The 13,052-nt window shown below is 41.2% G+C and overlaps 1 protein-coding gene across 22 annotated transcripts in view; it reads left to right on the forward strand.

Annotated features, from left to right (window-relative positions):
• Positions 1-13,052, forward strand: part of DOCK9 (dedicator of cytokinesis 9) — a 280,624-nt gene that overhangs the window by 1,216 nt on the left and 266,356 nt on the right. The gene's annotated exons all lie outside the window — the stretch shown is intronic.

Genomic DNA, 13,052 nt, shown 5'->3' on the forward strand with positions numbered 1-13,052 from the left:
GGTTATTGTTGGGGTGGAGTGCTGGGTTCCTTAACACAGGGCCTGGCTCATCTTTTCGGTGGCAGATAGATGCCCTTTCTGGTCAGACACGGAATGACATGAATGATGGTTGTGGAGATTGGAGACGAAGCTTCACTGATTTCCATAGCTAGTCTGTTCAGTTTGATTTTTCTCACAGTTGCTCTGACAGGTCCCTCTAGATTCTTCAAACTCCAATTGGTTCAGTAATAAGGGATTTTATTTTTCTCTTTTTACTGAAGTTGATCATTTGACGGTAAGAGAGCAGGAGTTGAGAGTAGACCAAAACCTGGGATCTCTTCCATAACTTCAGTTGCTTTGGCTTCAGTAGTATATCCTGTATCTTCCTGACTTTTGCCAATGTGCGTATGTTAAGGAGAAAGCCCGCAGACATCTGTGGCTTTTTTTTTGTTCTGGAAGGAAACTTAGTTCTTTTAACTGGGGGCACTGTCCTCATTAGAGATTTGAGGCAAAAGAAGAGTAAATAAAATCATGATTTCCAAAGTGCGGACAGACCCTGACTGAAAAGGAGGTACTAGTTTGATAAGCCATTAGGTTGAGCACGACACTGCTCATTACTCACGTGCAACAGTCCTTGAATTCAACAGCCCTTCCTGTTGGAGGCTGGTCTACTGATAGTGACCTAGTAGTGTCCATTCCCATGCGTGACATACTGCTGCTGTGTTCTACCTCATGACACTTTAATAGTACATCTATTTTCCCTATTCACCCTTAAGCATGAACAGCCAGACGTTTGGCTGGTGTCTCAACCCTTAGTGTTGTCTGTCTGTGATCACTTGTCTGATGAAACTTGTGATGAAGCAAACACAAAATGCTGGAAAATAGGTGGGCCTCCTTGGGCCTTTGAAAGGCTCCCCCGATGAATGGGAAATACACTGCAGTGATTCTGCATTGCAGATGGAGGAATTTGCAATAGCTTACAGATACTAAAAACTACCAATCAACCTCACCCCCCTCACCTCCTGCCAGGTACTCTGCCACTGCCTGCTGTTTCTTGCTGCTCCCCAGTGTCTGCCAGGAAGCCACAGCAGGTGCACCTCTCTCGGCTTTGTTCTAGGAGCATCTAAGAAGCTACCCCTGATCCTTGCAGAAGGCAGAGCAGCAGCCAGGCCGGGGTTTGGAATCCCATGGTCCATGGATCCGTGCTTGGATGGAAGTAGTACTCTGCTCTGTTTTTGACAGCTTGGGTCAGCGCTAATACAATGCCCACAGCATAGTAAACACACAGTAAATATCTCTTAACTAGCTGACTAACGTAGCAATTCTGTAGATGGACTAAAAGAAAAACGAACAGGGTATGGCTTTAACTAGCTTTTCTCATGTTTCTGGTATTGATGAGTGGCTTTTAGTGAGATCAGAAACAACAGAATTAAATAGTTCAGTGGGTAATAAAGGCTGCCATTTAAAAAACAAGCTTTAAAGTGTAAAAGTAAGGTGTACTTATAAATTTTTTGTTAGGTTCATTTTTCATAAGCTCAGGTGCATGGGCCTTTAAAAATGATAGTGTAGGGCTTCCCTGGTGGCGCTGTGGTTAAGAATCTGCATGCCAATGCAGTGGACGTGGGTTCGAGCCCTGGTCTGGGAAGATCCCACATGCCACGGAGCAACTAAGCCCGTGTACCACAACTACTGAGCCTGCGCTCTAGAGCCCGCGAGCCACAACTACTAAGCCTGCATGCCACAACTAATGAAGCCCATACTCCTAGAGCCTGTGCTCCGCAACAAGAGAAGCCACCACAATGAGAAGCCTGCGCACCGCAATGAAGAGTAGCCCCTGCTCGCAGCAACCAGAGAAAGCCTGCGCGCAGCAATGAAGACCCAGCGCAGCCAAAAATAAATAAATAAATTTATAAAAAATGATAGTGTATTAATTTGTTTGAAAACCTTGAAAAAAAATACTAAAAAGCAGAGAGAATAGCATCACGAACCTTCATAATCCATCACCCAGATTCAGTTAATTATCAAGATTTTGCTAAACTTGCTTTAACCGTCCCCTTTTCCCCCTCGTTTTTTTGTGATTGTGAGTGCCACACCACCCATCATTTCACCCCTATATAATACCCAGTGTGTATTATTAAAAATAGGGATGTTTTCTTACTACAGTGCCATTATGTTAAAGTTTGCAATAATCTGTTGACATACTATCCAGATTTCCCAGATTGCCTAAGAAACATCTTTTAATGGTAGTTTGTTCTAATCAGGATCCTAACAAGTTTTGCTGGCTTTTTCAAATGTGGTTTACTCTTTCATGAGTCTTAGAATTATTAATGATGGAGTGAACCCTCCCTGGGGTCAGGAGTCCTGGGTTTTAATCCTAGAGCTTTAGTGGTGCAGAGTGTGGGCTCTGAAGCACCTGGGTTATAATTCCAGCTCTTCCCCTTATGAGCTGTGCAGTCTTAGGCATATAACTTAGCCTTGGTGTGCCTCGGTTTCCTCATCTGTAGAGTAGAGATAGTAGTCATACTTACTTTATATGGTTGTTGGGAGCATTAAATGAGCAATAGAGGTAAAGCTCTTAGATGGTGCCCAGCTGATATTCTGCCAGCTACTTAAGTCACCCTGGGCTGTCGCTTAACTTCTCTGAACCTCAGGGCTCCTGTTACATGAGGAGCTGTACTAGATTGTTCTAGAGTCTGTTTCCTTACCAACCGGATTCGATTCTAAGATGCTTTTACAAGAGTAGCAGAGGTACTACTAGTAGTATTCTTAACTGTAGGAAATGTAATTTATGATTTTGGGTAATGAAAGAAGAATCCTCACAACTCCAGAATTAGCTGCCCGTGATTGAGAATAGTCAGGAGGGCAGCACGTTCAAAATATATGCAAACTCAGGAGAAAAACTAGAAATAGTTCCCTGATCAGGGTTGAGTTGCGATTGGGCCTTTCAGATGCATTAAAGATAGCATCATAATGACCTAGATCTAACGGAGTATACCACCCAAGGCCTAAAAATATTCTTTTTCTGAAAGGTTTGTGTAAATATTGGGACAGGGCGCTTTGCATGGGTTTGCTGGCTGGACTGTGCTTGGGTATTGATGCCCAAGTCATCTGGCTGCCGGCTTCCTTGCCGATCTTATCTCAGCGTGCTCAGCTTCAGGCTCTCCTTTGACATCAAGCCCCTGCTGGTGACACCATTGCACAGCCATCGGAGAGCCTGCAGTATGAAACGAAATGAAACCAAGTCAGGCCGTCACTAAATTTTCCTTTGTGTAACTGGAGGATGATGGACAGAGGTGTGGGATGATAATCTCCCGGAGTGCACGCTTGAGGCCCTTCTCGCCCTCCCAGTTCAGTCAACACGAGATTCCAGTATGATCTGAGGTAACCTGAGACCCGAGGGGTGGTGTTCTTTGAAATCCTCAGGTAACGTAAAACCTCATTTTGGCTGTAATTTTAAATCAGATAGGATAGGAAATCGGTAACTGAACTGGCCTGAGCTTCACCTCACTGTCTTTCTCCACCCTCTGGTAGAGTCCTAACAACAGAAGTGTCCCAGAATACAGGAAGCAGGGTGGAGGCCCATCTCCAACTAGATAATCAACAATAGGTTCTATTTCTTTGGTTTCTGATCCATTTGAATATTGGGAGACAGGAGGACATTAGTAATGCCTTGAATTTGAAAAGGGAAGAAGGGAACTGTGAAATCTTCATTCACATTTGATGAGGGCCTGCTCTGTGCTAGGACTTTTTGCTGGGTGCTGAGGACCTGCTGCTGTGTTGGAGCAGGCCCTTGCCCTGAAGGGCTTATGGTCTAAACAGGTGGACAGGTCACTGTTCAACAAAAAGATAACGGTACGCAGGAGCACATATAAAGGTTCAGATGCCTGATTCAGACAACACATGAAGATGAAATAACAGAGAACTGATATACTTGGGAAAGGGTTTGTGAAGAATTGAACTGGACCTGGAAGATGTAATGATAAGGAAGACTTTTCTCCAGAAAAGAATGAGAGAGATTGAGCACATGCTTAAAATGCCCGGCTAGGCAAAGAAGGAGCAGAGCAGCTTGGACAGAGAGGGGTAAGTTTTAGAAGGAAGGGAGAGAAGCTTTGAGAAATACAGTTGCTAATTTGGGGAACAATTTCAATGACTGGCTGAGAACACATCATAAACGCTTCTTAGAGAGATCTTCCCCTCAGTGTAATCTTGGGGGTAAATAATATGACAATTTTGTGTCACACAAGCCTAAGGACCCAAAGAGAAGTCTATGACCCAGAACAGAAAACAGACCTCTGTGTGTGTCAACCTTTAGGGTGCATGTGAGCAGTAGTCAAACATGGTGGGTACACCATTGAGTAAATGATACTGCATAAAAAGTATTGGGGTCCCACCTTATACAGTAAGTCCCCTACATACGAACCTTCAAGTTGTGAAGTTTCAAAGATGTGAACATGCCCCTGTATCCCAGCTGTCGTCCTGTACTACTGTACTTTTCAAGGTACTGTACTGTAAGATTAAAAATGTTTTCTTGGGGCTTCCCTGGTGGCGCAGTGGTTGAGAGTCCGCCTGCCGATGCAGGGGACACGGGTTCGTGCCCTGGTCCGGGAAGATCCCACATGCCGCGGAGTGGCTGGGCCCGTGAGCCATGGCCGCTGAGCCTGCGCGTCCGGAGCCTGTGCTCTGCAACAGGAGAGGCCACACAACAGTGAGAGGCCCACGTACCGCAAAAAAAAAAAAAAATAAAATAAAAATGTTTTCTTTATTTTTTGTGTTTTTTTAACCTATTTTTTGTGTGAAAACTATTATAAACCTGTTACAGTACAGTACTATATAGCCGATTGTGTTAGTTTGGTACCTAAGCTAACTTTGTTGGACTTACGAACAAATTGAACTTAGGAACACACTCTTGGAATGGAACTCCTTCGTATATAGGGGACTTGTGTCGCTGAAATAAGTGATAACTAAATGTAAGAGTCACATGTAAAATAAATCAAAGAAACAGCATAAAACATGGGTGAATAATCATGTAAGGGTGGAGAGGAATTTTTTTAAAGCATGAAAGTAAAGGAAAATAGTTTGGCCTGGGCTTGGGAGGTGAACCGGGGCTTTGCCATTGATGAGCTGAGGACTTTGATCAAGTTTCTTCACCTAAGCCTCGGTTTGCTCATCTGAGAATTGGGATTGTTAGGTATTATTATCTTAGGGCATTCTTTTTTTTTTTTTTTCCTTAGGGCATTCTTAAAGTAAAGATTAAACAGTTTAATATATGTAAAGATCCTTAATACTAAGTGCTTAACAAAGGTAAGCTTGTATTATGATAATAAAAGATTGCTTGTCTTGACTAAATATATCTGGAGCCAGCATTTATTAAGCACTTACTGTGTCCTAGGATATGTGTTAGGGCTTTACATGGGAGGTCAAGTCACTTCAAGGTCACAAGCCTGTAAGTGGGGGATCTGTGTCTTGAACCTGGGCACTGTGGCTTCAGACCATGTGTTCCTACTCACCACTCTGCCTTCTGCCTCCCCATGCAAACTCAAACCTCTGTTCTGTATGTTACAAGTACCATAAATTTAAAAGTCAAATAATAAACTTAGGAACAGTATTTGTCTTCTCTGTATATCTATATCTCTGTCATAGTGTTAAGTTTAAAAAAATATATTGAGAGTTCTTATGAATCAATTAAAGAAAGAAAAATACTCCAGAAGAAAAATGGGCAAGGACATTAATAGGTAATTCCTCAAAGAAAGGAATACAGTTAGCCAATAAAGAACAGAAGAAAAAAATGTTCAGTCTTGCTAACAATTAAAGAAACATTAATTACAGCAAGGTGCCATTTTGCTTGATAAATTTGCAAATTTGCAGAGATAGAAAAGGTTTTGCACGGATGGGGTGAGCCAGGCACTTTTGTTTGCAGGGCTTCCTCATCCCGCAATTCCAGGGGCCCCATTCGCATGGCATTTTATGAGCATTGTGTCACCTGGGTTTTGTAACATGCATGGTATAACTTTTTGAGCTGGGCTGTATGTATGAAGAACTTTAATGTGCTTCCGTTCTTTGGCTCAGTACATACGATTATAGGAATTCCCCCTAAGGACTAAACTGAAATGTACATAAAAGACAGTGTCTGAAGTCACAGTGCTGATGGTTCAAGGCAGAAAATGTAAAATACTGACCAACTGCAAACGATCTAAAGGTCTTAACAGTAGTGTAAATGGATTGTGGGTTTGGATTGTTTATGATGCCATTAAGTTTAGTTTTAGAAGAATAATGACTTGAGAAAATTCTTCCATTGTAGTGTTGGGAGGCAGTGAGGCCTGTGGTTAAGTTTGGGGGCCTGGGTTCTGTTACCACTTTAATACTAACCACTATGTGACCTTGGGTTGTGCCCCTGCAGCCTGGCTTCTGCCTTTAGTGTGGGGTAGCCTCTCCGTCCTCACCCCTTCAACTTGTCTTCTGCAGCATTTGTTACCACACAGCACCTCTCTCCCCTTCTCTGGTTCTCCCGCTCCTCTGTTCCCTTGCTTCACTCACCACCCTTCCGAAAGAGTCCCTTCTCCACCTTTGGCTCATAACATTTAATCTCTTCCCTGCACTCTGCAGGGAGCTGCATACCTTCATTGCAATTTCTGAATCACTATCTCAGTTTTGATTTTTCCCCCCAGCTCAGACCTGCTTTTCTGCTAACTTGCCTGACGTGTACTTGGCTGTCCTACCAGTCCCTTAAGTTTAGCATCTATGAAACATAAACAGTCACTTTTCATCTCAAAGCAGGCGTCCTTTTCGCATACTTGTTTTCTGTAGTGAGAGTCATCGTTGCATGGTCACCAACTCTGAAATCTCTAATTCCTCCTTATTTCTCCCTCACGCCGCCTCTCCATTGAGGGTGGCCGGGGACCACGTTGTCCATATTCTGGCACCTGGGTTGATGGGACAGCCAGTGTCTTGAATGTGGTGGGTTCTTTTTTTTTTTGGCTGCGTTGGGTCTTCGTTGCTGCACGCAGGCTTTCTCTAGTTGCGGTGAGCGGGGGCTACTCTTCGTTGCGGTGAGCGGGGCCTACTCTTCGTTGCGGTGCGCAGGCTTCTCATTGCAGTGGCTTCTCTTGTTGCAGAGCATTGGCTCTAGGCGTGTGGGCTTCAGTAGTTGCAGCACGCAGGCTCAGTAGTTGTGGCTCGCAGGCTCAGTAGTTGTGGCACATGGGCTCTTCCCAGACCAGGGCTCGAACCCGTGTCCCCTGCATTGGCAGGCAGATTCTTAACCACTGCACCACCAGGGAAGCCCCACAATTTACCTATTGATGTGTATGTACATTTGTTTCGCATCTGTTTCCCTCACTGGACTGTTGGTTCACCATGGTTTCCATGTACTTAGCAGGGGCTCGATATATATATATATATATATATATATATATATATATATATATTTAATTTTTTATTGAAATATAGTTGATTTACAATGTCGTGTTAGTTTCAGGTGCACAGCAAAGTAATTCAGTTATATACATATATATATTCTTTTTCAGATCCTTCTCCATTATAGGTTATTACAAGATATTAGATTTTTTTTTTTTGATGACTGAAAGACTCCTGAAGTCTCTACATCTGACACGTTTTATTTTTAAATCTTTTTTTGATTCCCCACTGCCCCTAATTTCTCTCCCCTGCACCCATTTCTATTTACTTCATTCTAGCCTATCTCTCTCTGCCAGATTAACTTTCCTAACGCACAGGATCCATTGTATCATTAGTTTCTCATTGCAACCTGATAGATTTGATGATGTTCATGTACATAAGAATGCATCACTTTGAGGCTGGCCCTTTGTCTGCTTTAGTTTAGAAAAAGCAAGTTGTCAGTAAATCTGTGTGATCTTTGCATAGGTTTTGAGAGCAGCTGCGCATTTTAATACAAGTAATATTCATTTCCTTTTTTAGGACAGTTTTCTTTTCACCAAATCTGTTGAACTCCAACGTGTAAAAGAACACAATGATCTAATTCTTATGTTAGGTATCTAGTAACTCATCTGAGAACAAAACAAAATAAAACAAAAATACAAATAATAAAAACCTGGAAGTGCTTTTCTATCACTTGAAGCATGAGTTTTGCAAATCATTAAGAAGTACTTAGATGGTGAATTTTTTTCTGTTTCTTTTACATCTCTGTCACTTTTTCTTTTTCTCTGATGGACTCCTTAAATTCTTATCAGCAAATTGTTGGCAAGGAGACTTACTACCTGATCAGAGCTCTGTAATGCCAAGTGGTTTGTTGGCATCTCCCTGCCACCCCCCTCCCACCGCCGCTTTCTTTGAAGTTGGCAGGAATAAATACAATCAAGATAGTGCTTGGGTATGTCTACTTAGGGAGGCTGGCTGGGTCAGTGCATGTGTTGGAGATGTGCCCATTTATTTATTATAGATTAACATTTGTTGAATGTTAGTCTGAAAGTGAATCTGAAAGCAGATGTCATTGAACTGCCCACCATCTCCATTGACCACAAGAAGTTTATTCTCAAACTCTGTGTACTTAGAGATTCACATACTGTATTTTCATACAGAAAATACACGTTCTGTCATGTGGATATAGAAATGTTCTAAGAGTTGTTTACCATGATAAATTAAAAAATTATAAACAGTATATACAGATTGTTCACTTTTTAAAAAAGCATAAGCACTCTTTTGTTGATGAAAAAGTTTTATGGTATTACAGATGCTACAGTACAGTATGGTCTTGTTTCAGGAATAAGTTAGATATCAGATGTTTAGTCTCGGAATTCTAGAACTTAGAAAATAACCGTGGTATAACCAAGTTTCTGGTAATAGGGGGATAGTTCTGTGAGGAGTAGCAGTAGGATGTAGTGGATAAGAACTTGAGCTCAGGAGATTCTAAACCCAGCTCTTCAGAGAAAGCTCAGCTTTCTCAGTCTCTTCACCCCAAGAATGGACATCATAATAGCACTCATCCCATAGATGTTTGTGATGATTAAGTGAGAAGATGCATATAAAGCACTTAGAATAGGGCCTGGCGCACAGTAAATACCCAGTAAGTACAAGTTTTTGTGATTTATGAGGGCAGCCTAAGGGAATATCATATAACTCTTAAAAGTGCTCCTTATGGAGGACTTATAATGGGAAAATTTTAACGTTGGGTGAAAAAGAAATAGTATGTGGAAGTGTGTACGTCACAATTGTGTAAGAAATAACCTGTGTGTAAGAAAAACGTTGGAAGGAAATACGTGAAAAGGGAATATGATTTGTTCTTTATATATTCTAATATTTCCTAATTGTTTAACTTTCATAAGTGAATGGATAATAACCTATCAAGAAAAAAGAAAACGAATATAGGAGGGAAATTTTGGTGCTTCATATAAGACACTCCAATTGGTCCTCTTTGAAAATTGTACATCTTAGTGCTTATACAGGTGTGCATCTTAATGTAAAATGTGTGTTCCTGGAATAAGATAAACACGTGCATCTTGGTAGCAAAAATATTGTCAACAAGAGTCCTGCTTTGAATGCTCAGAGGAAGGAGGCCCAGGTGAAATAATGAAAGGTTGCACTTGATGGTGTTATAAAATTCTTTCCAAAAAACATCTTGTGTGAGCCTCTGGAAAAATGTAGTCAGATAGACAGGGATAGTGGGGTTTTTGGTTTGTTTGTTTATTTGTTTAAATTTCTGTTTTGATGAGGAAACTGAAGACCAGAGAAATCAAGTGACTCGCTTAAGGTCACCTGGCTCATAGTTAACACTTCTTTCTTGATAGGGTGGCAGGTGTGTAAAAAAAGATATAATTTTAAAATTTGAGTTTGTCAGAAACTTTTAAATGGTTAATTTGAATCATTACACGCCTTTGTGGAAAGTACCATGAATTCTCTGGGTTGGTAGAAATTTGTGACATGGAAATGAAATCATACTGCTTTGGAGGTGAAAGATATCTCTAGAGGTCATCTGGTTCAGCTTCCTAATTTTACAGATGAGGAAGATAAGATCTACCATGATTAATCTGTTTATGGTCATACAGTTCGTGTTACAGACAAGAACAAAGAACAAAATCTACAGAGTTTACTGGCTCTGATCCAATGTATTTTCCACTGACCCCAGGAAATAATTGAATGTACTTTGTTTACTTTTGCATTTTATCAAGTATCTTTACATACTGTGGTAATCAGATCATATCAGAATATGAAACATCTATTTGTACCATGGATCTCTTTCCCGCTTGTATATTTCATTAGTCCTAGGCCAGTTTGTAGGTGAAATTGACATTCATTTTTCCATAAGCCAAGAAATGAGTTCTTCATTTCTGTTTAAGGGATATTAGGAGGACAGAGAGAAAGAAATAAAAAGCAAGAATTACAAGATTAATCTACAAAAGATCTCAATAGAAACTTACTGAAGAAGGAAGAATTAACTTAGTAGTCAGATAATATTTTTTTAAGGGATATGAAATCACGGTTTTATGTGTACTTTGGTTAAAATAATTATGTGGCTTGAGGAAAAAACCTTCATGGGCCTATTAACCTAAAGTTCTTTAATGTAGAGTAAACTCTGTTAACCTAGGTCATTTTGCCTTTCAGCCCGCTTTGCCTTGGCTGAAATAAGTATTCAGCTGTAAATGGCAGCTTGTTCAAATTGTGTCATTACAAAGAGTTGTATTCCTAAGATTGTTTAGAGAACTTATCCAATCTGTCATTCTAACTTATTGCTATTTTCTTAAGTAGAAAGCAGAGTTCCTATGGTGATAGCAGAGGTCCCATAATATTTATAGTATACTAAATTCGTTCATAAACCATTACACTAGCTAGTATTTACAGGATATTTAATCTCTGAGGTTAGCTTTTTTTCTTCCCAGGATTTGAATATGTTCATTTAGCCATTTTAATTTTCTTTATTCTTTAAAAAAAAACCTTCTGAAAGAATGTTAACTATTTTTTTCTGGAAGATGAGAAATAACTGCTGTTTTATCATTGTTTTTTTAAAATGGAAGAATGTGTACCCTACTGATTTCTTTGGAGTTGATTTTGTGAAAAACCAATTAAAGTATCAAACTTTTAAAGGGACTTAGAATTCAAAGCCACTGAAAACTGAGATGGGCAAAGATTCCTGACACAATGTTAATTTCTCCTGGAAGAATTAATATATCAGGCATAGTTGCTGGGGGCTCCATAGGTGGTGGGATGGTGGGATGGTGGGGATGGGCTCCTTTGGTGGATTTTGGGGAGGGTGTGGTCCATTTTAGGAAAGGGGTTTCAGAATAGCTTCCAGAATTTGAGAGAATCACAGATGTCTTCTTCCATAGCTTCAGTTGTTGGAAATGATCAGAAAGAGTGCTGACTTCTTTCTTTACAACTTGGAGTCTTGGTGTCTTGGATGTCCCCTATTCTGTGAAGCAAGCCCCAAACCACTCTACCCCACAGTCTCCCAGCATATTCCAGTGAGCTGTACACTTGCTGTTATGAGACCTGGGTTCTACCTGTGATGCCTATCCCTTTGTGGTCTTGGCCTGGTGTCACCCACACAATGTGGGGGGACACTGACCAGCCTACAGTGGATGTAAGATCCTCCTTTCGGACCAGATTTTTTTCTTTGGAGCCTGGCCTACTGCGGCCCTGGAGCTCATTTCCATCAAAGGTGACCTTTGGGAGGGGAGGGGCGGAGGCCACATGGAGCCCAGGCTTCTGTGCTCCAGGCTTCCTCGTGATCATCTTCTTCTTATCAGTCCAGGGTGTCTTGCCCTGGAGCCTCCCAGAGGATTCAGTGTCCTCTTTATCTTTTAGTCAGGATCTTAGCAGATCTTGAGGCATTTTTTGAGTTCTTTTTTTAAAAAAATTAATTAATTAATTAATTTATTTTTGGCTGTGTTGGGTCTTCATTTCTGTGCGAGGGCCTTCTCTAGTTGCGGCAAGCGGGGGCCACTCTTCATCGCGGTGCGTGGGCCTCTCTCTATCACAGCCTCTCTAGTTGCCGAGCACAAGCCCCAGAGGCGAAGGCTCAGTAGTTGTGGCTCACGTAATTGCTCTGCAGCGTGTGGGATCTTCCCAGATCAGGGCTCAAACCCGTGTCCCCTGCGTTGGCAGGCAGATTCTCAACCACTGCGCCACCAGGGAAGCCCTGTTTTTTGAGTTCTTAACAGTGACATTAGCAGACAGAAATGTTGTGTTGTTACAATTTTTTAAGCTCTTGTGCTTAAAAACTTGTGTTCAGTAGATCCCCTGTTGTCACTGGTTGTTCATTTACTCAACAGACACTACAGGATAAACATTTGATTAAGACACAGACCTTGTCCTCAAAGACTGTGCAGTCTAGAGGGAAAAGGAGCACAGACAGGCCCCAGGGAGCCCTTGGGTTGGTGTTCCCCTTTGGGAGTCCTCTGCTTCTTGGCTGTTTTCGCACCCTGGAAGGAAGAAGGACGGTTGTGACCTGTTGCAGGTTGAGTTCCTAGGAAGGTGCTGAGAGTGAAGTCAGCTTTCTGGGAAGTAGAAAGGTACTGGGACCTCAACCATTACACTGCTTTCCTGAGACCCAGGAAACATGAAGCTTGACCTGCCTGTTCATTGTAGTAGTGACAGAATGTTTGTCTCATGAAGATATTGAGTAGAGATAGAGGAAACTCACATCATTGATAAGAGTGCAATGGGAATTGTGGGTCAGGCTCAAAGGCACAGACTATAGAGCTAGAGAGGGAGCTATTAACATCCTAAAGAGTCCTAAAATTAAGATTTTTATCTATGCACGAGTAATTTACTTTGCCAACTAGGGAGAACAGATTGGGCGTTTAAGAGATTTATTTCTCGTGACATCTAGAATATGTACTGAGGTGCAAAGATCCCCAAATATGCAGGGATTTAGATCTTGATCATGTCCTTATTTAGTCCTAGAAGCCATATGAAACTTACGTTAAATAATTCAGTGTGATAGTAACATATTAAACTTACGTTAAATAATATGGTAGTATATTATTGTAGTTATTTATATACTATGGTTGAGGGTTTAAGAACTGTAAAACCTCTGCTTTCTTCAGAACTGAAAATGAAACCAATTTTTGTGGGGCTCCAGATTAAAAATAATCTGAATTGAT

Source organism: Delphinapterus leucas, chromosome 18, assembly GCF_059928025.1.
Source record: "Delphinapterus leucas isolate spDelLeu-1000000601 "Yukka" chromosome 18, BTC_Dleu_Yukka2, whole genome shotgun sequence".
Lineage (NCBI taxonomy): Eukaryota > Metazoa > Chordata > Mammalia > Artiodactyla > Monodontidae > Delphinapterus > Delphinapterus leucas.